General features: G+C 42.3%; 1 long non-coding RNA gene across 1 annotated transcript; it reads left to right on the forward strand.

Moving 5' to 3' along the window:
- Positions 1-2257: 2257 nt before the first annotated feature.
- On the forward strand, positions 2258-20177 carry LOC116048337. The gene is made up of 3 exons (XR_004104615.2): positions 2258-2268; positions 18696-18702; positions 20023-20177. It is a non-coding gene; the product is annotated as an uncharacterized LOC116048337 (long non-coding RNA).
- Positions 20178-26692: the final 6515 nt, after the last annotated feature.

The raw sequence follows: 26692 nt of genomic DNA on the forward strand, positions 1-26692 counted from the left end.
ACATGTGGCCAACCGTTACTCAGAGACAAAAGACTCAGAGACCATGTGGTCTTTCAAACAGAGGGTTTTGGCCTACATGTAAATTCCACATCCCTTGCTCCAAACTCCTAAATGAAGAAAAGGAGATAAGAAGGCCACAAAATGGCTGAATGACCACAAAGGAGTGGCCAAAGTGGTCAAAACTCTAAGAACTACAACCTTGTAGTTCACACACCTCTCAGAGATCTCTGGATCCCCATTCGCTTAACGGCCCCTGAACACAGCATGCGGTCGGGGCCTATAAAACCTTCGGACCCACCTTTTTTCATCGTCTTCCATTGCAACCCCGTTGCTGCAGGGAGCGTGCAGGCTCTTGTGCAAAATTACTTCCACTTTTGGACAAAGTGGATTTATTTCTCGGCATTTTGAAGAACACTACTGGATCCTGGAAACACATGTTGTGTTTCAACGCTGTAGAGAGAACAACACGTTCTCTAGAAGGAAATCGGACACGGACACCATTGGTTCTTCAAAGTCAACTCTGGGCTGTTCCCCGCTGTCCCGGGGACCAGCAAGTTTCTCCGTGCCGCTGACGAGCGACACAGACCCGTCCTGTTTTAGCGTGGAAAGCTATGGACAGACACGAACGGACTGAACACACAGTAAGAAGGCTTAAGGTTTTCTGGGCAGAGGAATAGTGTGTTTTATTAATGTGTAGAGGCATAATGTTGCCATTGTTTACCATTAATGTGATCGATTGATAAGCACTGTTGCGCGTGTGATTTATTAATCTATGATGGTGACCGCTGGGTCAGATCTATTTCTGTGAATGTACTCTGATCACGGTGCATTGTTGATATGTTGTGTTGAATATTGCAGCTAGCTTGTTAAAACTGTAATTGCTACCTGCTAACTACCCTTTCACGGAGTTTTAGTTATTGTACTGAGTGAGATAATCAGGTTTTTCAAAGTGTCTTTCTCTTCCTAAGGGGCTTTCTTTCCTCTTTCACTAACACACTGTAGGATTTTAATCTAAAATGTGACCGATTTGACCGGTCTGGCCCTAAAAAGGCCAGACTTAATCTGACTCCAATTCTTTGGTCACTATTTTGTGTTCGTTTACTGGTAGATCAGAGAAATAAAACTCAGGAATCAAATCAAGGCCAGGATTCGTCCAGTTAAAGTTAATAACAAGTTTAGTGAATGATATTGCAGAATACAAGTACATGTACATGGATCTGATACAAGGCAAAGTCTATCTCCTAACGGACCGACAGCGTTTCCCCTAGCATCAGCATCATGAGAGCCAGGTCATTTCCATACAGTGTCACAAATCCCGCGCTTGCATAGTGCTGACCATTGTTTGCCTCGTTCCCTCCCCCGATCAGAGAGGATCTTTCTCACCCTTCCTTTATAATGTCTAATCACTGTAAAACTAGATGGCCTCTCATAACCCAGGAAAACAGAGGCACTGAGGTCAGCACCATGAACTCTAAAACCTTTTCTTAACACTTTCACAAAATATATTCTAACAACACGCACACGTACACACACATGTACGGACATACACACGCCCAAGTGAACAGCTGGCCAACAGCGAGTCACATGCGTTGAATAGCTACACAGCTAGCACATAGCGAAGTAGTTTAGTGTGTGGGTCTGCAACTCCGCTTCTTGGAGCGTCTTTTTTTGTCAGCAACCCATTAGGTGGAGAGCTAACGGGCCAGCTTAGTCATGTGGCCTTGCAACGCAGCCCACTACCGCCCTCTTGAGGTTAAATAGCTTTTGTGCAGCTAACACCTTGCCTAGCTTCAAAGAGCTAACGGCTGATCTGGGCGTGACCAAGCAACCCCCAGGTTTCGTCATCCCCCTCCTCCTCGCACTCTCTCTCTCTCCCCCTCTCTCACACACACACACACACACACACACACACACACACACACACACACACACACACATCACATCACATGCTGGTTTTGTTTTGGTTTTGTTTTGTCGTAGCTACTTAAAGAAACGTATATTGGTTTTAATTGATCAAAGGATTATTGATTGGCCATTGATAATTTTGAAGTTAATAAATTCTACTATACTTTAATTAGCAGTTGTCTGTGATTATTTGTGTACTTATTGTAATAATTGCTGGTTGAACACAGGTCAGTGCTCGAATTTCATCCTTCCCTTTGTTCCTTTAGAAAATACCAGATAAATTAATCAAATTAATTAAGATCTGTATTTTAAAGGAATACCACCTAATGAAACTATTTCACAGTTCGGTTATTGGCCCCTGAAGTTCCAGGGTGGTGCCCCGTTTTGATTGTTTGTTGATTTGATAAAGTTATTAATAACCATATTCATAACTTTATTAATATTGATAAAACATCTTTGATAATTTGCCAATAATTGGATCTGTACACCTACAAATACCCACAGGGGCGTAGCACAAGATCCTGGGCCCTATGCATAGACAGTCCTGATGGCCCCCCCCCAAAAAAGTTTTTTTATAATAATAATAATAATCAGGCCTCTGTACACATGAATCTGTAGGCCTAGATGTTTATAGGGTAATAACTATTAACTGTACGGCTTAGAGTAGCCTGATAATTTCTCTACACACATTTCAAACCTTTCCCAACATTCTCTAACCTACTTTACTGTGTTTACTAAATTTAAGCTAAATGATATTACAATATTATTATATTTATTATATTTTAGTTTTCTAATCCCTACATGAACAAACTGCTTACTGCATAATAAACGATAACCAAACAACACTTGACTCATTCATATTTTATTTGCAGAATGAAAAATACTTATACATGACATTGGAGTTCTCCCTCCAGTAAATGCCACTGAAGGTAGCCTAATATTAATGCCATATGTGCTTAAGTCATCATTTCAGACTTTCTTAATGTAGGCTACTCTGGTCTACAGTCACTTTACTTAAATGATTTTTACTTGAGAACATTATTTGTATTATGCTTTATTACTTCAAGGCATAAATGAAATCTTAAAACATGCCATTTTAGTTTTGTACATTAAGAAAAAGCTACATTAATAATAAAAGACAAACAAAACGTCTCACTAGTCATTTTTATCTGAAGAAAAAAGGCAAAACTAAACAAATGCTATTGCTTACATGCTATAGCTTCCTCAAATGTAAAGCTTATACTTTTTAAGTATAAGTTTATTCCCCAGTAAATGCGTTGTATGCAAACAGCATTGTTAGTGTAGTTTATTTATTTAGCCTTTACCTCAGATTACACATATAACCAAATTATCATTTGAAAGTGTATGTTCTGCTCTTCATATGGGTTGTCTCAGTTCGTTTTTAGCACTAACGGTCGCGGAGATATTCAAGTAGTTTAGCACCATTTCGTTTTCTAGTTTGTGCTCACCTTTCTTTGAAAAGAAGTCAGTCAGCAATTGCTTTCCCTCATTTAGTTTTCTCTCCTTATCCTGTCTTTCCTTTCTTTTCTGGCAGCCTGATTTGGCTTTCTTTGAGAAAGACATTTCTATACTAGAAGTTTGCGCTCCACCTAACGCTCCACGTCTCCACCAGATGCTCAACAGAACAACACAAAATGCGTGCAGGTGGACTAAACCATTTGGCGCATTAGCAAGGGGTGGGTGAGACCTTAGATAGTCTTTTTTGTATACAAAATGTAGTTAGTCAATCAACCAAGTTATTCAGCCAATACACTTTACATTTCATCTGACATGCATTATGAAATGTAATTAGGAAATGAAAATATTCAGGTGAAATAAAATATATTCCAGACTTTTCAAGGGCCCTCTCTCTCCTTGGGCCCTGGTAATCAGTATCGGTTTTACCCCCAGTCCGACGCCCCTGAATACCCAACACCGGTAGGGTACTCGAAACGTATATACGTGTACATTTTGAAGATGGCTGAACTTTCAATCCTTTCTGTTAACATCAGGGGGCTAAATGGACTGATCAAACAAGCTAAATTCTTGGACTATTTAAGAAGGAACAACATAGACGTGGCGCTTATTCAAGAATCACATTTACGTAAAAGAGATGTAAATTGTCTACAAAATATATTTAAAAGTTGCTGCTTCATCTAGTGACGACACCAAAACCAAGGGCTCCATTGTGCTGCTGTCACGGAGATGCACACTCACCATAGACAAAAGTAGTAAAGACTCTTCAGGCAGGATATCATATATATGTACTACGATAAGGAGTAGGAAAATAGCCTTCGTTTCAGTATACGCACCGGCTACATATGATGAAAGCTTTTTCCCGCACCTAACCAATGGTTTGCTCTCTCTCAATGAATATTCATTTATTATAGGGGGAGACATGAATGTGGTGCTAGATTTAAATCAGGATAGATCAGGGGTCAACCACACGAAAGCCCCAAAACGCATATTCAATCAGGAGAGACTTCGTTGCAGATATGCAAACATTTATTACTAACAATTAACCAAACAAGTACACACAATTATTTGGAGATTAGACTCCATTGTAAAAGGGGATCTATACAATTAATGTTTAGGAAAACCAAACACATCCCCCAATGGAATCTAGACACTGGTGGTGGTGGTGAGAAAATCCGAGATATAAAATGGGCCGTCAGCCGGGAGAAGACCGATACACCGTCGACAATGCCTGGAGGTAGAAGGGGAGGAGGCGGGTCGCACTCTCGTCTGAAAATACAACTGACAGAAACGGGAGAGAGAAGATATTTAAAACAAGGTAGTCATGCTGTGATTGGATAGAACATACGTGCCTGATTCTAATTGGCATACAGAACCGAAACACCCACTGCCCAGCTGATCAGTTAAAGAGAATAGAGACAACGTATTAGAAGTCTACCTGACAGAATTTACGCTGAGCTACATTTCAATCAGGAGAGACTTCGTTGCAGATATGCAAACATTTATTACTAACAATTAACCAAACAAGTACACACAATTATTTGGAGATTAGACTCCATTGTAAAAGGGGATCTATACAATTAATGTTTAGGAAAACCAAACACATCCCCCAAAACTTGAAAAGAATTTAAGTAATTAAATGACAAGAATATAGCCTACATACCTTACAGCCGCCACAATCTGTATGGTAATAGAAACATGAATGTGTTAAATAATCAGTGAATAATCAGTGTAACAAAGACATTGAGCATTGACATTGAACAAATCCCAAAAGACATAAGAATACGATGTTGCAAAAGAAAACCTCGGCAATACAGGCCGAACAAACAAAACTCGACGATTCAGGCCGGAATAAACAAAACTCGGCGATTCAGGCCGGAACAAAACAAAACTCGGCAATACAGGCCGGAACAAACAAAACTCGGCAATTCAGGCCGGAACAAACAAAACTCGGCAATTCAGGCCGGAACAAACAAAACTCGGCAATTCAGGCCGGAACAAACAAAACTCGGCAATACAGGCCGGAACAAAACAAAACTCGGCAATTCAGGCCAGAACAAACAAAACTCGGCAATTCAGGCCGGAACAAACAAAACTCGGCGATTCAGGCCGGAACAAAACAAAATCTCGGCAATTCAGGCCGGAACAAACAAAATATCAGCAATTCAGCTGAATATGCACTCTGCAATCCAGGCAGGAACAACCACAGACCTCTGCAGTTACAACGGCACCTGTAATTATAAAAAACAACCACATATCAGCAATTCAGGCTGGAACAAACAAAACTTCTGCAGATCTAAAACAAAAATACATATCAGCAATTCAGCTGAACACGAAATCTCAGCAATCCAGGCAGGAACAACCACAGACCTCTGCAGTTACAAAGGCACCTGTAATTATAAGGGCAATACACATCAGCAATTCAGGCTGAACATAACACAAAACATTGGGAATTCAGGCAGGAACAAACACAGAACCTGTAGTTATGATAGATGCAAAAATAAAATCTAAATTGATGAAAACAGTTATAACAATACATCAGTACCATTGAGAACACCACCCATCCAATACACCACCACCAGTTATATGCAATCTTACCACAATCAAGGTTTAAGAGATCTCTGGTTATTGATGATGTCTTCTACATCAGAGCAAATATATGAAGAGTACACAGGAAGCCCACAGTCCAAGTTGTTGTAGAGAAGTACTGTAGACCCCTCGACTAGCAGCAGTAGTAGCAGCCCCTATTCCAAATGAATGACTCGTAAAACGCTTTGGTGAAATGTTAGCTTTGATAATGACTAGTACCAAATGCTGTTTAAACCAACATTTTGACATAGGGAAATCTCCAGGAAAACAAATAAGGGTGACAGGCTACTACTCTGTAAGATAGATACTCAATCATATCTTTAAATGGCAAAACTGTGTGTCAGTGCGGGCAACAATGATTGAACTAGCGCATCCACATTAAGAAGGCTGAACACAAACCCAAACCTCGGCAATTCAGGCCGGAACACACAGAACCTCTGCAGACTTTATACTTTAATACTTAAAGTACATTAGAACCGGGTACTGTTACTGAAGGGTTAACATAGTACTTTTACTAAAATAAATATATGCCTGGTTATTTTACTGAGATGCAGTACTACAACCACCACTGTTAAGAGATCAATACACCACAACCAGTTATATGCACGCTTACCTGGATTATGCCAAAAAGATCACTGGGTTGCAAAGACGTTACGAATGTAAGGGGAATAAACAGAGGAAGACCATATGCCGGGTTGTTGCAGGGACATACATGAAATGCCTAGATTTCCCACATTAGTAGCTGCCCCTATTCTGAATGAATGACCCGACTAAACTGAGTAAAGAAAACTAAATGATGGCTATACCGAAATACACCCGGAAAACCTCTAGTATGAGCATAAGCAATGAGTAGTTAATCTTAGATAAAAACAATGAAAAGAAGCAGTGTCTGAGACTTAGAAGGTTAGTGTTGTAAGGAGTACAACTAATGAGGTCAAATGTCATGAGTTAGCTGCGTACAAGATCAGTGATAACGTCACTTAATGCACTGCATAAATGAAGAGTTACAATAGAGAATTTACCCATCCTGCGAGAAAAACAGGTTAAACATGCTGCAATAAGAGGCTATTTAAACGTGCATAATATGAAGTATAGCTGGCCGTGCTGCAACGATATCGTGTAAAACATGCTCATAATGAGACATAGATATGAGGAGATCTATAGGGTGTAGCTATATAAGAATCCCATTGCAAAGGTGAATTATGTTTAAACATATTGCAGAGATGAACTGTACAACTAGCTGCTAAAATTCAATCAGTAACATAAGACAATAACGACTGCCTTTTGCCCAGTAAGATGGACTACCACCACCATACTTAGGATAGGGATTCCCCCAAAACTTAGCTCAGCAAAAGAAAACAAGTGCCACACATGTATTATTAATACAGCGCCTTAATAATACCCAGATACCAACTGACCTAGCGTGGTTAAGACAGAGAAGCCAACCGCACGATGACGATTATGCGAAACAAATGATTACCAACCACAACAAAAATGTATTGTTCTTGACATGCCCAAAATATTTCATAAGTGATAGGAAGTGTCTGGGTAATACACAAAATACTTACCTTCAGAGGGCATCGCAGAATCTAGGTACAAAGTAACAAAGTCAGACATAAGATACCACAAGAAGGATCCATGAAATAGGAGGATGCGATGACCATAATGCTGACACGCGATCCATATGCACCATGCTGAGTTTGCGTGCCCATGAATAAGACAACGTACTTTAATGATGCAAGACTAACCACCGACCAGCCATAACCGAAAGTGAATACACGTAGTGATTAGAAACCTGGGCTGCCACCGGTTCCAACACATCTACCGGGAATCAGTCAGAATCTGATTTGCAGGACTCACACCAATCTATTACCAACACAGGAAGCTTAGTGGAAATGAACAACACATCTTGTAAATAGATAAAATAAAACGTAAACACCAAGAGGCCCCACAGATATGAGATGAAAATAAAAGTAGGCTAAATAGCTGATGCGAGCAATGCAGCTTGTTAGATAGTTTGTACAATATAAATATTATGCTGAGAACACTTGCTTTGAAAGACCATATATGAAACATAATGAGTGTGAGCTACCCACCATGAGTGAGCATAACGCACAAAACGTTAGTAAGCAGGCAACAACGGCAATGAGTATATTTATGTACAAATGCAGAATATAAGTGCCTTATGCATTTTGCTGACGTCAGCATGACTACTGACAATTATCACGACAGCTCCGAAGACAAACCTTAACGTGTCATTCCCTAACGAGAAAGAATTTACACCTGCCCAAGTATTAACCAGTACTTAAGCCCAGAAACATCACGAATATGGGACCACACACTTACGTACCTCCATGTACTACCCATTATATGCTACCAAGTACTCACCCCCCGTAGCATCCAGTGACTGCCATATGACGTCACTTGACACCAATAACTTACATCCGAAGCGTTAAAGACGTAATTCGTACATTTAACTAAAGAAACACAACAATGTATAAATGCTCCATAGCTTGTATGTCACGGTGTGCACCATAACAGACGTTTATAGTTAAAAACAAAAAAGCTACCGTTACTTGCAAGATAATAACTAATGTTAACTAGCATTCCAGTTAGCAACAATTACCCCTTGCCTACATTATTCCTAGCACATAACTCAATCTCACTCTGCAAGATTGACACGATGGAGTTTACTCATGCACAACCATCAGAAGATTACAACTTCGGACAGGCTCTTCATACCACAACTACGTAGGTAAACTCAGTTTGCAGCTGCGCAGTAGCGCTCAACCCTAACATACTTCAGTGTCACCATCCAGCTAATGCATCCATGTCCAGAGCAACACCTGTTGAAAAACTGAATCCACCGTAAATGCGCATGTAAACGCGCACGTACTTTACTTTAGAACGTCAGCTGCAATGACAGCACACTAACAAAATGTCGGAAAACTAAAAAGCAGCCAGCCTAGAGAGCCCATAGAGAAAAGACGTGCCAGTCTAAGTACACAATTAAACTTGCTGCATGTATAGAAGTAAAACAACGTCCCCGGCTGTCTCTATCATAGAATTTACGGTAAATAGGCCCCAGAGATGCAGAGGAATCTGCGGTAGAAGCCAGAGTTTAGACAGAGCCCGGAACTCCAGGCCACAGCAACGTGATCCGCATTACTGGTGGGTGGCAAACATGAATGAACAAAATATGCCCGATGAGATAACTTAACTACGAAGGGTTGGATTATTCATCTGAGTTGACATGCCGGTTCCTCTGCCGTAATGAACCTGACCAAAACACGTACAACGCCACGGCTGAGAGTCGCGGCTGGAGGCCAGCTGCAGTTCAGAGCGGGCCGTGCGGCGAGTCGGGAGCTACAAACAAGGCAAAATCTCCGGGACTGCAGTCGTGTGAAAGTACTTCTGGAGTGATTTCTGCCTGCCAGGATGCTACTGTTTGCACCCGCGTGCATGCGCCATGCTACGGAAAACAGCTTGCAGGACAAGTGCGAGAGAGAAATCCTCTAGGATAGACATCATTTGCTACCACACGAGACACGCCGGAAAAGGTGAATTGAAATGTGCTCTTAACCTGAAATGACACACAACCACGAACCAGACGCAACATAGAAAACCACTAATGCCATAAGCCAACAACTACTACTCGCACTCGCACTCTCGTCTGAAAATACAACTGACAGAAACGGGAGAGAGAAGATATTTAAAACAAGGTAGTCATGCTGTGATTGGATAGAACATACGTGCCTGATTCTAATTGGCATACAGAACCGAAACACCCACTGCCCAGCTGATCAGTTAAAGAGAATAGAGACAACGTATTAGAAGTCTACCTGACAGAAATTACGCTGAGCTACATTTGGACATGTTCAATGCAGTTGTGGAATCCCACCATCTTACAGATATATGGGGAATGCACAATCCTACTAGCAAGGATTAGCCTACACCTTTTTTTCCACACGTCACCTCTCCCACTCCCGCATTGATTATTTTTTGTGCTCCAATGAACTTAAGGCAATGTTCCACATGATAGCAATGGAACCAGCAACCCTGTCTGATCACAATGTGCTGATAACCACATTCCATTGTGTTATGTTAGGAGAAAAGGTGGCAATTTAAAGGAATATTTCACCGTTGGAAAGTTGAATATATCTTTAAATTGGGTCACTTATGTAGCAGAAATGTGAATTTTTTTTTTAGAAATTGGAGGCTTCTAGGCCGAGAAAAGCCAGAAAATGTGTTTTTGTCTCATGTGGATGAAAAACACCAAATCCCAGAATGCACTTGCTTCGCTGCTTTATCGTCTACTCCCAAGCCACGCCTACCATTTACAGACAGACAGTGAGACAGTCAACTCAACTTTAGTGTGTTTTATTGTCATTTCAGCCATATACACGAAACAACGTTTCACCGTGGCTCAATTGGTTACACAATTAAAATATATAAAAATGACATTATATAAAAACGACATACGAAACAGGCTACATTTAGTGCACACACATGCTCGTAAAGTTCAGCTAACACATAGCTACAAACATTAGCTCTTGGTGGGCTATAAACACATATGAGTATAAACACAGCCGTACATTTTTAGCAGTTAGTTGGATACAAGCACCCCATTTCTGCACCAGTCCGTGTTAACATAGCCCACCTCCACTAGCTAGTCTTACCCGGTGACAGAGCAGCCGGCCTGGTAGCTGGATAGTCCGATACAGCAATGTTTCAACAACAACAAAAACACAGCAGTCTCTGAACTCGCGGTGGGAGTTTCGTTGAAGTTGGATGTAGTCCAGTTTGTTGTCTAATGAGTGGACACTTGCAAGCAGGATTGATGGAACAGGTGGCCGGCTAGCGTTAGCTTTCCACCGGCACACTCGTTCAACGTTCCCCGCTGATGATGTCCCTTTACCAGCCAGATGCATCGAGCAACACCACTGGTCTCCATACCTGGCGGGCGAAACTCGCGTAGTGTGTTGAGTATTCTGTCTGTAATAAAGTAGTAAAAGTGTCCTGCATATTCTCCGATCTGTACCAATGTATCCCGGTGGTACACGTGTGCGGTAGTTTGAATGCACATAATTGTTGTTCTAAAATTTCCTTTGGGATGAATAAATCTATCTATCTACAAGTTTTCTGCTGAGAAGCCAGTAAGCGAGGATTCAAGATGACTGACGTTCGTTTTGGTTTGGGAATCTTCGGAGAAAGACAACAGTCCAACCCCCTATTGGCGGGTTGAAAACATGCGGAAGTAGCTCCTACTACTGGCTGTAGTCCATTGCCTCTGGGCAAAAATGCCTCCGATGACAGAAAACGACAATTTTTGAACTCGAACTACAGGCCCATCAGCCTCATTGGGACTGATATTAAGCTTTATTTCAAAGTCTTGGCACTACGCCTGAACGCTTCATTGAGAAGCTAGTCCACCCAACCAATCAGGGTTTATACCAAAGCGTCAAGCAGACTACAGATTACTCCATGTAAGAGAAGAAGCCAAAAACCTTCCAACAACGGCAGCAGTTTTATCACTGGACGCGGAAAAAGGCTTTTGACTGCCTAGAGTGGAACTACTTGTGGCAAGTAATGGAACCAAATTCATTGACATGGTACGTACTTTATATGCGATTCCCACGGCCATAGTCTTAACCAATGGCCTGCATTCACAGCCATTCCCCATCGCACGGGGCTTGCGACAGGGATGCCCGCCCTCTCCCATGCTATTTGCGATCTCTCTTGAACCGTTAGCCCAGGCTATAAGGCAAGATAAAATATGTAATGTCCAGATTAAATCCAATAACTCAGTATCGTTATTGCAGATGATATTTTGCTGTACATATCTGACCTTGAGGACTCTGTTCCAAATATTCTTAAGATCTTTAACGAATTTGGCTCAATCTCCGGCTATAAAATCGATTGGAATAAATCTAATCTTCTTCTGTTGAACAACAGAAAGGTGACATCAGCTATTAGTGATACAATTCCAACCCAAAGCAAAATTACATATTTGGGCATCACCATTCATGCATCGCTATAGCGAGTTGTCCAGGACAACTATGAAACTGTACTAAGTAGTGTTCAAAGGGATCTGGCTAATTGGTCTGCGCTGCCAGCATTGCTGTTGTTAAAATGAACATAGTTCCTCGTGTGAATTTCTTAAGTACAATGATCCCCTTACCCCCACCAATACATTTCTGGAAGAAACTTCATACTGTAATTCGGCAGTATATTTGGAATACTAAACAACCTAGGCTAAAATACTCTTCTATTCAATGTACCACAAACACAGGAGGCCTGGCCCTCCCCAACCTTAAAGTGTACCACAGAGCCTTTCAGCTACGGGCCCTCAGAGTGTGGATAGACCCCTCATCTACAGTTCCATGGAGAGAAATAGAACAAAACCTCACTGGAAGTCTAAGACTGCACTCACCAACACATTGACCGACTTTAAACAGGTGGAGGAGCAACTACGCTACACCAATAAGTGGCATTTGAACACCCAAATTTGGCACAACATACACTTAATGTCTGGTAACAAACCTTTTGTTTATAACCAGTGGAGTGACAGAGGTATTTATACTCTATACCAGTTATTCAATGGAGAAGGTATGTTGAGTTTTGAGCTAGCTCAAGACCTGGAGCTAGACCTGAGAGCTAGCTTTTGAGATCCCTAGGACATCCTTCTTCCTTTATCTTCGCTTAAGGTCAGCCCTAAAATGTTATGGAGTACCGTGTTACTACCCACCCAATCATTAAATGGCTTATTGATTTTCCTGCGAGAGGATTAGTGTCTAATTTCTGTTTGATTTATGCTAAACTGATGCAAGTATCAGTAGGAGAATGATAGTTACTTATTGTAACTCCAGATTCTATGAGTATAGGCATAGCCCTCTAAGAGCTATTGCTATTGGGTTTATCCCTTCACGCATGCGCAGTCGTGAAGATTTTCTTTTGCACCCTGTGCCCCGCATGGGCCTCTCTTACGTCCGCAGATACTGTATATAACAGTGGTGCGACCAGAGATCTGCTTCCAACATCAGCATTTTTCCTCAGCCAATGTTGGTGAAGCAGGTGGCCTGAATCTTAGTGGGCTGTACCTATACTCATAGAATCTGGAGTTACAATACGTAACTATTGTTCTATTTCGTATAGGCTTCGCCCTCTAAGAGCTATTGCTATTGGGGTAAGGGCAAATCTGACGTAGTCAACGCCACCTGCGACACAAGGTCCACAAGCAGAACATAGACTAATTAATCTTCCTATTTCCACTGAACAAGGTTTAATGAATCAAAACACATTATTTTGATGAGAAAAACCCTGTTATAATCATGAGTAGGCCTACTGATCGTGAGGCCCATGTCATGTGGATTGTGAAAATGTTTTATGGTGCCAAAAATTAACATCACAATTAATAGCTGCAAAACCCCCCGGATTCCTCCAAGCGCAAGTGCAGGAGGATGGAGACAGCAGCAAAACCAAATCTGACAGCGCATCATCTTTCGTCAAGTGCGGATAAAACTGCGTGAGTCATGGGGAACTCAGACGCACCGTGCAGATAAAAACGGATGAATGGGCACAGGTCGCCCAGGAGGCCGCTGCGCAAACGTCAGCCACCGTCACGCCGCTGAGGGGGCTGCAGACGCTGGCAGTGCTCTTGCGGAGTGCGCCCGAATGCTCTGATGGGGGTTCCACTCCCTCCGCACGACAGGCATGGGTGATAGCTTCACACAGTCAATGAGACAGACGCTGCTCCGAAAGAGCCACACCTTGTGTGCGTTCTCTGTAGTTAACAAACAGCCGCTATGTTCGTCTGAAGTCTGTCATGCATAAAACATACTGGAATAACGTGCGCACCGGGAATGTCGGTGAGACGCCTCCTCCGCGTCGTTGTTATGAGGTGGAGGGAAAACTCCTTTGGTGTGACGATGGATTTGGCTGTAAAGTGGCCGCGCTCCCGTCCCCTCTAATGGAGAGGATCGCACCCTTCTCCGTGCACCAACGCTGGAAAGCAGACCAACGCCCTGCGTAACATGCCATAGTAGAGGGGGCTTTTGCGCCCTGAATAGTGCACACCACGGCAGGGGGCAAGCCTAGTCTCTGCAAGCGTTCCTGCTCAGCGGCCAACCCCACCGCCGCTGGCTTATCACCGGGGGGTGAAATATTGCGCCATTCAGCTGTGACAAAGCGTCCTCGTGCCACGGTAGTTGCCAGGGGACTCTAGCAGCTGAACCAGAGTCGGGAACCAGGATGCACTTGCGCAGACAGCGCTGACACTGTCGCGTGGGGCGTGATACGTGACAACAGAGATCTTAGTGCGTCCAGCCTTGGCGCTGACAAGGTCGAGAAGGGTTTCATTCCGCCCGTCTTTCCCGGTGTGAGAAGTAACGGGAACAGAAACCGTCGTTCTCTTCACCTGGAGGGACGCGGGACAAAAAGCATCCTTTGCCCGCAGCTCTGCCAGCTCTGACGTCAGAGCAGCTATCTCCCCTGAGATGACATGGTTGTTTCCAACACACCGTTGAAAAGGAGGAGGAGGCTGGTCAACTGGGGCATATAGCCTTTTGTGATGAGCTTGACAGCCATGCATTCTTTGGTGGCAAGCTTTCCCACACATCCGTGTGTTGTTTGTTGCCATAGAGATAACAGAGAGCGCTGAGCCTTCCCGCGCTAGAGCGTGACGTCACGCGCGTGCCTTTGTGTCGGCTGTTTACACAGCAGTGAGTATCGCGCCCCCCCCCACCGCTATGAAAAGGCGGTAGTTTGATTCTCACAAGCCGTTCTCTCAACACTCTCACCATAATAAGTAAGTATACAGTATCAGCTGGGAGGTGGAGAAAAACTGAGTAGAGGGAGTAGTATGAAAAGCCGAAAATCCGCATAGGGAGGTTGGTTCGGGATGGTGGATGGGTCAAACAATACAGGACTTTGCGTCCTGCGTGTGGCGTTTTGTTTCCCCGTTGTCTTCCTAATCACAACCGTCCTGTTATTGTCGCGCGTCCCCAGCAGCCGTCTCCTGGCATGTGAGGTGTCCTTTCCCCGTTGTCTTTCTAATCACAACCGTCCCTTATTGTTGCGCGTCCCCAGCAGCCGCCTCCCGGCGTCCCCAGCGGCCTCCTCCCGGTGTGTGAGGCGTCCTTTCCCCGTTGTGTTTTTCCTAAACCCAACCTCCTTCGCTTAAGGTCAGCCCTAAAATGTTATGGAGTACCGTGTTACTACCCACCCAATCATTAAATGGCTTATTGATTTTCCTGCGAGAGGATTAGTGTCTAATTTCTGTTTGATTTATGCTAAACTGATGCAAGTATCAGTAGGAGAATGATAGTTACTTATTGTAACTCCAGATTCTATGAGTATAGGCATAGCCCTCTAAGAGCTATTGCTATTGGGTTTATCCCTTCACGCATGCGCAGTCGTGAAGATTTTCTTTTGCACCCTGTGCCCCGCATGGGCCTCTCTTACGTCCGCAGATACTGTATATAACAGTGGTGCGACCAGAGATCTGCTTCCAACATCAGCATTTTTCCTCAGCCAATGTTGGTGAAGCAGGTGGCCTGAATCTTAGTGGGCTGTACCTATACTCATAGAATCTGGAGTTACAATACGTAACTATTGTTCTATTTCGTATAGGCTTCGCCCTCTAAGAGCTATTGCTATTGGGGTAAGGGCAAATCTGACGTAGTCAACGCCACCTGCGACACAAGGTCCACAAGCAGAACATAGACTAATTAATCTTCCTATTTCCACTGAACAAGGTTTAATGAATCAAAACACATTATTTTGATGAGAAAAACCCTGTTATAATCATGAGTAGGCCTACTGATCGTGAGGCCCATGTCATGTGGATTGTGAAAATGTTTTATGGTGCCAAAAATTAACATCACAATTAATAGCTGCAAAACCCCCCGGATTCCTCCAAGCGCAAGTGCAGGAGGATGGAGACAGCAGCAAAACCAAATCTGACAGCGCATCATCTTTCGTCAAGTGCGGATAAAACTGCGTGAGTCATGGGGAACTCAGACGCACCGTGCAGATAAAAACGGATGAATGGGCACAGGTCGCCCAGGAGGCCGCTGCGCAAACGTCAGCCACCGTCACGCCGCTGAGGGGGCTGCAGACGCTGGCAGTGCTCTTGCGGAGTGCGCCCGAATGCTCTGATGGGGGTTCCACTCCCTCCGCACGACAGGCATGGGTGATAGCTTCACACAGTCAATGAGACAGACGCTGCTCCGAAAGAGCCACACCTTGTGTGCGTTCTCTGTAGTTAACAAACAGCCGCTATGTTCGTCTGAAGTCTGTCATGCATAAAACATACTGGAATAACGTGCGCACCGGGAATGTCGGTGAGACGCCTCCTCCGCGTCGTTGTTATGAGGTGGAGGGAAAACTCCTTTGGTGTGACGATGGATTTGGCTGTAAAGTGGCCGCGCTCCCGTCCCCTCTAATGGAGAGGATCGCACCCTTCTCCGTGCACCAACGCTGGAAAGCAGACCAACGCCCTGCGTAACATGCCATAGTAGAGGGGGCTTTTGCGCCCTGAATAGTGCACACCACGGCAGGGGGCAAGCCTAGTCTCTGCAAGCGTTCCTGCTCAGCGGCCAACCCCACCGCCGCTGGCTTATCACCGGGGGGTGAAATATTGCGCCATTCAGCTGTGACAAAGCGTCCTCGTGCCACGGTAGTTGCCAGGGGACTCTAGCAGCTGAACCAGAGTCGGGAACCAGGATGCACTTGCGCAGACAGCGCTGACACTGTCGCGTGGGGCGTGATACGTGACAACAGAGATCTTAGTGCGTCCAGCCTTGGCGCTGACAAGGTCGAGAAGGGTTTCATTCCGCCCGTCTTTCCCGGTGTGAGAAGTAACGGGAACAGAAACCGTCGTTCTCTTCACCTGGAGGGACGCGGGACAAAAAGCATCCTTTGCCCGCAGCTCTGCCAGCTCTGACGTCAGAGCAGCTATCTCCCCTGAGATGACATGGTTGTTTCCAACACACCGTTGAAAAGGAGGAGGAGGCTGGTCAACTGGGGCATATAGCCTTTTGTGATGAGCTTGACAGCCATGCATTCTTTGGTGGCAAGCTTTCCCACACATCCGTGTGTTGTTTGTTGCCATAGAGATAACAGAGAGCGCTGAGCCTTCCCGCGCTAGAGCGTGACGTCACGCGCGTGCCTTTGTGTCGGCTGTTTACACAGCAGTGAGTATCGCGCCCCCCCCCACCGCTATGAAAAGGCGGTAGTTTGATTCTCACAAGCCGTTCTCTCAACACTCTCACCATAATAAGTAAGTATACAGTATCAGCTGGGAGGTGGAGAAAAACTGAGTAGAGGGAGTAGTATGAAAAGCCGAAAATCCGCATAGGGAGGTTGGTTCGGGATGGTGGATGGGTCAAACAATACAGGACTTTGCGTCCTGCGTGTGGCGTTTTGTTTCCCCGTTGTCTTCCTAATCACAACCGTCCTGTTATTGTCGCGCGTCCCCAGCAGCCGTCTCCTGGCATGTGAGGTGTCCTTTCCCCGTTGTCTTTCTAATCACAACCGTCCCTTATTGTTGCGCGTCCCCAGCAGCCGCCTCCCGGCGTCCCCAGCGGCCTCCTCCCGGTGTGTGAGGCGTCCTTTCCCCGTTGTGTTTTTCCTAAACCCAACCTCCGCCATCCCGTTATTGTAGCACGTCCCCCGCGTCCGTCTCCCGGTGTGTGAGGCGTCCTTGCAGCGTTTTTAAGGTAACGTCTGAAATAGCATCCAGACAGATCCCCCTTTTTAATGCTGCTGAATTTCGTCAAGATGTCGACCTTCGAAATATTGATTTGACAGATATTGGTAGTGTGCCTGACAGGGTGTGTAGTACCCTAACAGGTTTAATAGAGGGGGGGGCATCGAAAACTAGGAAGCATTGGCTACGATCATATAATCAATATTGGCAGCAAAAGGCAATGCTTTATACAATCCCAAGAATAGCGAAGGCAATGACAATCTCTGCTTTGCGCTCTGTCTGGCACATTATGTCAACAGCAGAAAATGAAAATTGTAATATTCCATCATGGTGCCGGTTGTAAAAAACCCCAGATCTTCAAAACGCACGACGAACCAAATGTGAAGACAGCCTGGCTGTATTTGCATAACGAGCATTATTATCTCATCGTAAATAAAACATCTTTTTTCGGTGCTTCGTACGTCTGCGATGGTTGTTACAAGGCCTACGAGAATGCCCTGGAGCACCGGTGTAGTTTACTTTGTAATGTATGTTACTCTGCTTGTATACCTAATAAAACTATTAAATGCACAGGCTGTAGACGCATATGCAAATCTCAACAGTGTTTTGAAAACCATAAAAAACCCGATGTGAAACACCACCTCATACCCTGCGACCGAATCAAATATTGTGAGGACTGTCACATGACATACCGGACGGCTAAAAAAACCACACGTCTGTAGAATCCCAAAATGTCTGCATGGTAGAGAGCCTGTAGTTTCCACAACGCACGAGTGCTTTATCCAGCCCCTCAAACGCGAAGAAATTAGTGATAAGTATCTCTTTTACGATTTCGAGACGCGATATCATGACGGTCGCCATGAAGCTAATTTCGTATGCATTATGGATATGGATGGCAGAAAAACTGCTACGAAACATCAAACTGCATAGCATTATTCATTCAGAACTACAGACAGGAGAAATACAAAAGATACTTTTATAGCACACAATGCCTCAGGTTTTGACAGTTACATAGTTTAATAGTAGCTGGTGAACAAGAAACTTTGTCCAACTATTACTATGCGTGGTTCTAGGGTGCTTCTGATGAACGATTCTACTTACAATCAGCGTTGGATAGACTCATTCAGTTTTATTCCTATGGCTCTATCTAAAACACCGGCAGCCATGGGGTTCTCAGATCTGCTCAAGGGAAGCACGAGGGTGCTTACATTAGGCAAAACAAGACGTGTTCTGACATTTCAATACAGTGGCTAGAGTATGTTGCACACAGAAGGGACCTTGACATACAGCACGCTCTGAACAGAGGTGAAAAGTAATTTGGCCCGTTCTTTGTAGATGGCTATTGTGAAGCCACAAACACATGTTATGAATTTACTGGGTGCTTCTTTCACGGATGCGATAAATGCTATGCGCAAGCTGAAATCAACCCTCTCACCAAAAAAAAAAAAACCACAGGGTGAACTGCGCATAGAGTTCCATAACAGGGTGACTGCTCTAAAAAATGTGTATGGGCTAACGGTTGTTGTGATGTGGGAATGTGATTGGCGGAAGGCTGTGGGCGATAACCCAGACGTTAAGGAGTTCATGTTAACATATGAAAAGCCGGTGCGTCTCAATCCTCGAGAAGCCCTCTTTGGAGGCCGAACAAATGCTATGAAGTTGTATCACAAGGTAGAAAATGATCAAAAAATCAGATACTATTGCCAAGATATGTGTCAACAAAGCAGTCAGAAACACTAATAAATTGATTCTGAATAGTCTTTGGGGGTAATTTGCTATGCGTAACAACATGACGACTGCTGAACTCATAACAGACCCCTCCCGATTCACACAGCTCATGTTCAGCGACACTTTTGATGTTCGCCAGTTCTCATTTATCTCACCCGATGTAGCGTTGATTCAAAGGATGATTCAAAAGATGAAGAAAATATGTTAAAGACAGAAGTGTTGAAACATATGCCTACAAGAAACAAAAGAAATGCGGAATACATAATGGCTTCATTATCCCGTCACAATGACCAGATATCATGGACAAGACAAGGGGAAATAGTTGTTGAAAATAAGAATGTGGCAGGCAGTCATCTTTATGATCTACAGAAAAGTGTCACAACCCATAATAATGTTTCAGACCATTCAAGACCAAAAGGGTGGACCCTATTTTTAAAAACGCTAGCTAGCTTAAATGTGCCGCTATCCGTAATCCCAAACACAATGGTACGTCGTTCTATTGAGGCATTTAAAACAGGGGCACAGGCTGAAACTAATACACAATCACCAATGACTGATTTACGCTCCCCTCGCACTCCTAGAGCAATAAGGCTTGCCCCTACATTTACACATAGCACACCTTCTGATTTACAAGCAACTAGTACTCCTAGACCCTTTAGTATTACATCACCCATTACTACGACTCGTTGGGCTAGTTTTTAATCTATTTTTATATTTTCTATTATTACACTAATTTTATATTTTCCTTTTTTAACCTATTTTTTTTATTATTATTTTTCTATTGAGGGGTATTTTCTTTATTCAAGGATGTGAAACGACAGTGTTGAATGTAACCTGTAACATTAAATGAATGTGTTTATATTAATTTTATATTTTCCTTTTTAAACCTATTTTTTATTATTATTATTTTTCTATTGAGGGGTATTTTCTTTATTCGAGGATGTGAAAAGACAGTGTTGAATGTAACCTGTAACATTAAATGAATGTGTTTTATATTAATTTTATATTTTCCTTTTTAACCTATTTTTATATTTTCTATTATTACACAAATTTTATATTTTCCTTTTTTAACCTATTTTTTTATTATTATTTTTCTATTGAGGGGTATTTTCTTTATTCAAGGATGTGAAACAACAGTGTTGAATGTAACCTGTAACATTAAATGAATGTGTTTATATTAATTTTAGGGCTGTCAATCGATTAAAAAAATTAATCTAATTAATTACAGACTCTGTGATTAATTAATCGAAATTAATCGCATACATAATTAACGGTGCCTGAACCGATACTTTTTAAGAAAGTAAAAAAAGAAAAGAAAACAAAGGGTACTAAACAACAGTTGGTGACATTAAAGAACGGCTTGTTTATTGCTAAGGCCATATGGTCAAAATTAAATGATTTAATAAAATGTATAACAATAACAATAACTTATTTCACTAGTAAATTGCTGTTGAACGACAAAAACAACCACCAAGGACATTTACAATAACTTCAAATGCACCACGAAGCTGTAGTTTACCAGTTTAATTGAACGCACCGTCTGTGTTGTTTTTCCGACGGCAGCTCGGCAGCTGCAGATTGTTACATCCCGCTGTTGAGTCACAGTCCTCTACAGCAGGGGTTCTCAACCTTTTGCAAGCTGGGCCCCCCCAAAGCTGGTTCATTGCAGTTGGGCCCCCCCTTCCCGGCGCCACTCCCACTACACCACCTTGCATAGATAGATAGATAGATAGCCCTAGGCTAGGCTATTATTTTTAGGCCCACACTGTTATTATTATTATTATTATTATTATTATTATTATTATTGTTATTATTGTCATCAGTAGCGGTAGGTATTGTTATAATTGGCAGTAGCACCAGACTTCTAATGTGAGCTTGCAGGCATTATTATTATTATTATTATTATTATGAGTAGTAGTAGGCCTATTATCATTACTAGGCTATTGCTATAATTGGGAATTGGCACCAGACCTCTGATATGAATTCATGCTTTATTACTGTTATTATTACTAGGCCTAACAGTAGGCATATCATCTGCTTTTTGACAGAAGCTTGCAGGTAGGCGATGTTAATGTGAGACCTGAGCCAGGTATGCTTCAGTGTACCTTCAAAGCTTTTTTGCAGCTGGTGGTGCGTCGGTTGCCTTGTTGGTCCTCACTAGAAATCTCTCCATTTTGTTTGGTTTTGAAATAATTTGGATGTGGATTAGTTGTGTTTTCAATAAGTTGAGGCTATGATGTAACGATGTGTGCGTGTGTGCAGCCTGGACGCGGAGTGGTGTGTGTCTCCTCTCTGCAGGCTGGGACTGCTGCGCGAGGCTACTGAGAGACTGACCGGCTGTGAGGGCTTTTGGACGGGGGAGGGGCTCACGGCAGCACCCGCTGCTCGTTGAGCACATAACTGCAGAGTGATACGTGTTTTCGAGTCTCCAAACACCACAAAAGTCTCCAATAACACCAGTAAAAGTCGCTAGATTTGTCGCTAGTCACTTTTGACAAAAAAGTCGCCAGGAGGATGACTTGTTTTACAGTTGTGCGGAGGCTCCACACAGAGCTTTCTCCGTAGCCTACGTAAGTGGCCTGATGTTTATACTTGTGCACTGGTGCATGTGTGTGTGTGGGGAATGTGTGGTAGAGGGAGAAGTGAGAGAGTGACGGCGTTTAGCTTTAGAGTGAGTACCGACTCTAGAGTCATAGTGAGAGAAACAAAGTGTCTCCTCTGTTCTTTCTGACCACGGTGGGAAATCTGGAGCAGGAAAAGTTAATTATCTCCTTGAGTTCATGTTGTTGATGGAGAAGGAGAACCAGGAAATGAGTCGGAGAGGAAATGCAACGCTACCCAGCCACGACCGAGCGACGTGTAGTTACATTACATTACGTGATTTTTTTTTTTTTTTTTTTCTCCCATCCTGTAGCCTACTCGCGCCCCCCCAGGAGAGTGTCCGCGCCCCCCCAGGGGGGCGGGCCCCACCGGTTGAGAACCACTGCTCTACAGTAAAACACAGTCAAACTTTACACCGTTCAGCGTTAGCTGTCAGCATTGTAACCGTGTTTAATCCAGCTACTAGCTAGCGGTAGGCTAACGTTAGCTGCTGTCGAGTATAGTGTTAACTAGCGTCACATGCAGCGGTGTTTGTGTTGCCTGTATCGTCTGTTTCAGAGCACCAGAGAGAAGTGCAGACATATCAGTGGCACCAGATTTCGGTAGCCAGGGTTGGCGGGAAGAAGATTTTTACAAGTAAATGTTCCAGTTAATGATCCAGGCAGCACATTCTCGTCTCCCTCCTTCATTTTACAGTCCAATGGTGGCTAGAACGGCTCCGGGTCAAACGTCAATATGGAATGGATTAATCTGCGTTAATTTTTTTATTATTTTGTTATTCTGACAGCCCTAATTAATTTTATATTTTCCTTTTTAAACCTGTTTTTTATTATTATTATTTTTCTAGTGAGGGGTATTTTCTTTCTTCAAGGATGTGAAAAGACAGTGTTGAATGTAACCTGTAACATTAAATGAATGTGTTTTATATTAATTTTATATTTTCCTTTTTAACCTATTTTTTATTAATATTTTTCTATTGAGAGGTATTTTCTTTATTCAAGGATGCGACAAAACCAAGAAAAGATAGTGTTGAATGTAACCTGTAACATTAAAATGAATGTGTTTACATTTAATTTTATATTTTCCTTTTTAACCTATTTTTTATTATTATTAGTTTTCTATTGAGGGGTGTTTTCTTTATTCAAGGATGTGAAAAGACAGTGTTGAATGTAACCTGTAACATTAAATGAATGTGTTTTATATTAATTTTATATTTTCCTTTTTAACCTATTTTTTATTAATATTTTTCTATTGAGAGGTATTTTCTTTATTCAAGGATGCGACAAAACCAAGAAAAGATAGTGTTGAATGTAACCTGTAACATTAAAATGAATGTGTTTACATTTAATTTTATATTTTCCTTTTTAACCTATTTTTTATTATTATTAGTTTTCTATTGAGGGGTGTTTTCTTTATTCAAGGATGTGAAAAGACAGTGTTGAATGTAACCTGTAACATTAAATGAATGTGTTTTAATTTTATCTGATGAATGCATTTTTCTGTATAGCTCTTTAAAAAAATGAAAAGGAATAAAACATTAAGACATTGTAAGATCAATATATTCCGCATTCTTTATTGAAAAACATCATTACACAATACTTTTTACCTATAGGTAGCGCATGAACATTGTACACATTTAAATTTCTGATCGTGACACACATCTGGATGTATTCTGCTAACAAAATGGCTGACCATCGTGTCGTTGCATACAAGATTAGTACCATACATGTTCAATACTTTTGTATAAGGAATTTCTTTCTGAATATGATATAAAAAGAAAACATAGTGCTGTCCACAGGTTGTAGAATAATTATTTTGCACTTGAATTGCTGAATGGTACATCTCCACACAGTTTTTTAAGAGGAAATGGCTGATTTCTTGAGGAAAAAAGTTAGGGGGATGTCCAAAGCTATCAAAGAACAAACCATGCTTGTTCTCGGTAATGTAAATACCTAGCCAGTGTTCACCAGGCATGTTACTGGGTTGTGTATTTACAACTAACATAATTTACAAACAACGTTTTTTGGGAGATGATCACAAGGCATTACTCCTAAGAAATTTGTGTCTCTAGTCATTCTTTTTCTAAGTACGCTAGTGAGTTCTATTGTATTCATCTTTAGTAGTTATCCAATAGGACTTGCCTTTGGTTAGATATTTCGATTACAGAATCAAAAACGGAATAGCAGATAAGGGTCACCGTCCGTGGAAGCGGGTTTCTGAAGCGTACTTCCAATCGAACGTTACCGTTCTTAATCAGTGAAACGTTTCCTGACCGTCAGGTTCCAAATTGAAACAAACGAGTGTATAACCAGCCCCGAAATCGGATCGTGTTATGGCCAGTGATCGATCTTTTAAATGGCGACCTGTTGATTCCACCATCTGATAATATTCTCGTACATATTGTCCTCTTTGAAAAAGGGGCTGAAAAGGGCGGGCTGGGTGAGGCTGACCATCTGCATAAAGACTGATGAACTCTGTATTATAGTTTCCAAAATTAAAGGGGTTACGGGCATATGATCCTGTATATGCTTCATTATCTACAAAAGCTATGACTACGAATTTAGGTATCTGCCCTATGAATAGATTTTCTTGGTTGCAAACACGTGTGCCTGTAGGTATGGAGAATGTTTTTATGGCTACTCGGTCAATAGCATATTTTGCATTAGTATGCTGCAGGGCTCGACTATGAGCTAGTCTAACAGTTGGCGCCAACTGATATTTTCTTGACAAATAGACTAGCAGACATCATTTTCACTGTGAATTGAACATTTCCCGGGGTCATTAATACAAAGTCGTCTTTTGAACGGATGAATTTCAGAGACATGTCGACACCATTTAGCAACAGTTTTTCTTGAAAAAACAAATTGTCGTGTACTGGTGATATTAATTCCACAATATGGCTTTCAGATGTGTAGGTGCCCCTTTGCTCCAGCCCCAAATTATCGCCTGTGATAGACGTTTCATCCATTTTACCACCTGTGTCCTTACAAAATAGCCCTGTGCTAAATTGTGTGTCCAATGTGTCCTTTCCATAGTTAAGCAAACATTCTATAATTCTGCGGTAGGGGAACGTATTTGAAGACTGTGTGATCAGTCTATCACCCAACATTATATATATATAATGTTACATATATATGATAATCCTCTCCGCTAGCCGAAATGAAAAATTCAATAGGACCATGGTCTGTTAGAGCTGACATTGGGGGGATTTCTATAAATGTTGATTTTTCGATAGATGTTTGTGTATAAGGTACCGTGAACAAGTCCAGTTCTGTCTTCACACTCTCTTTTTTGTTCACAGGCTGGTTACGCCCACATCCTGAGGGGGTTCTTTTTAATGCTTTGCGTCTGTACACCATGAGACCTTTTCCCTGCTGTCTGGATGCTACGGCATTCCTGACATTAGCCACCACATCTCCTATAATACTACTGGCTGCTGTTTTCAGATGAGGTTTGGCTATATTAAAACCCTTTTTTAAAAGAGGGACAGCCATTCGAAATAGATTTCTGAATACACCTCCTAAGCCCTGACCATACTGTGTACTGGAGCCTATAAAGCCCTGTAACTCTCCACCGGCTTGATTCATATAATAAGCCATATAGCTTCCATCATCCGCCATGTACGCTTTCTGCATCATTTTAATGTTGTTTCACAGGTCTAAAATGTAGTTTGACAATTACTTTTCCGTATGAAAAAGGGATGTGCTGGCTCTGGTCGTCTGGTAGATCTATTTGAATGGCAGTAATAGCGGAGCGTGACAACGATGTGTAGTGAGGGTTGTCGTAACTCAGAGTGGGCATACGTTTGTTCTCATCAGAGATATTTATACAGCGTAGTAGGGGTACATGACTATCTCCGACTAACTGGTAGTCCACAATGTCACTATAAATAAATATATTATAACGGCCCCCATGAATGTCGGCAGGGTGTGGTGCTATACATTTTAAATGGGGTCCGATGTGAATTTCGAACACAGTGTCTGGAATGAACCCAAGAATTTCGGCCAGACGTCCCTTAAACACAATATGCCATCCATCACCTCCCGTGAAAAATATCTTATTAGTGATATTGTTGTGGCTCATAGTTATGTGGGCAAGGATTGGGTTAGACGCACATTTCAAATTATATTCTTTAACAATGCTGCCGATCGTATTATAAGAGCCAACTGTTAGCCTTAGCTTGTTGATCAGTTTTGTTTTTGTGTCGAAGAATTCAACCTTGGCATCGTTCTCAGTGAAACTATTCCAGATCCTGGGATATTGTATTTCGATAAGATGTCATCCTTTTTATTTTACAAAACACACAACCGCATTCATACACACGACAGTCATGAAGACAGTGAAACCGCTTCTATCATAGATAGCATCTTGACTAATTCGGATACATTGCTTTTACTGATTATGAATATATGTGTTTTTGCAAATCCTGTAAGACGTCGTTATAGTGTTTTTCTTTCACATACAAACTCACTGTATCTACAAGCATTGTATACATAGTAAGTAGGTGATAAACTTTCAACACCTTAAAATCGTGTGTAATGTTAGCTATGACATCACAAGATGTTTCCACAATACTCTCTCGTGTCATTAACATGGATAATAACATCTGCAACAGATCCTCCCAAGGAGGGGTGCTATGTTGTCTTCTTACAAGCACCATCAATTTTCTAACCTACACACATC

The sequence above is a fragment of the Sander lucioperca genome, chromosome 5 (genome assembly GCF_008315115.2).
Source record: "Sander lucioperca isolate FBNREF2018 chromosome 5, SLUC_FBN_1.2, whole genome shotgun sequence".
Lineage (NCBI taxonomy): Eukaryota > Metazoa > Chordata > Actinopteri > Perciformes > Percidae > Sander > Sander lucioperca.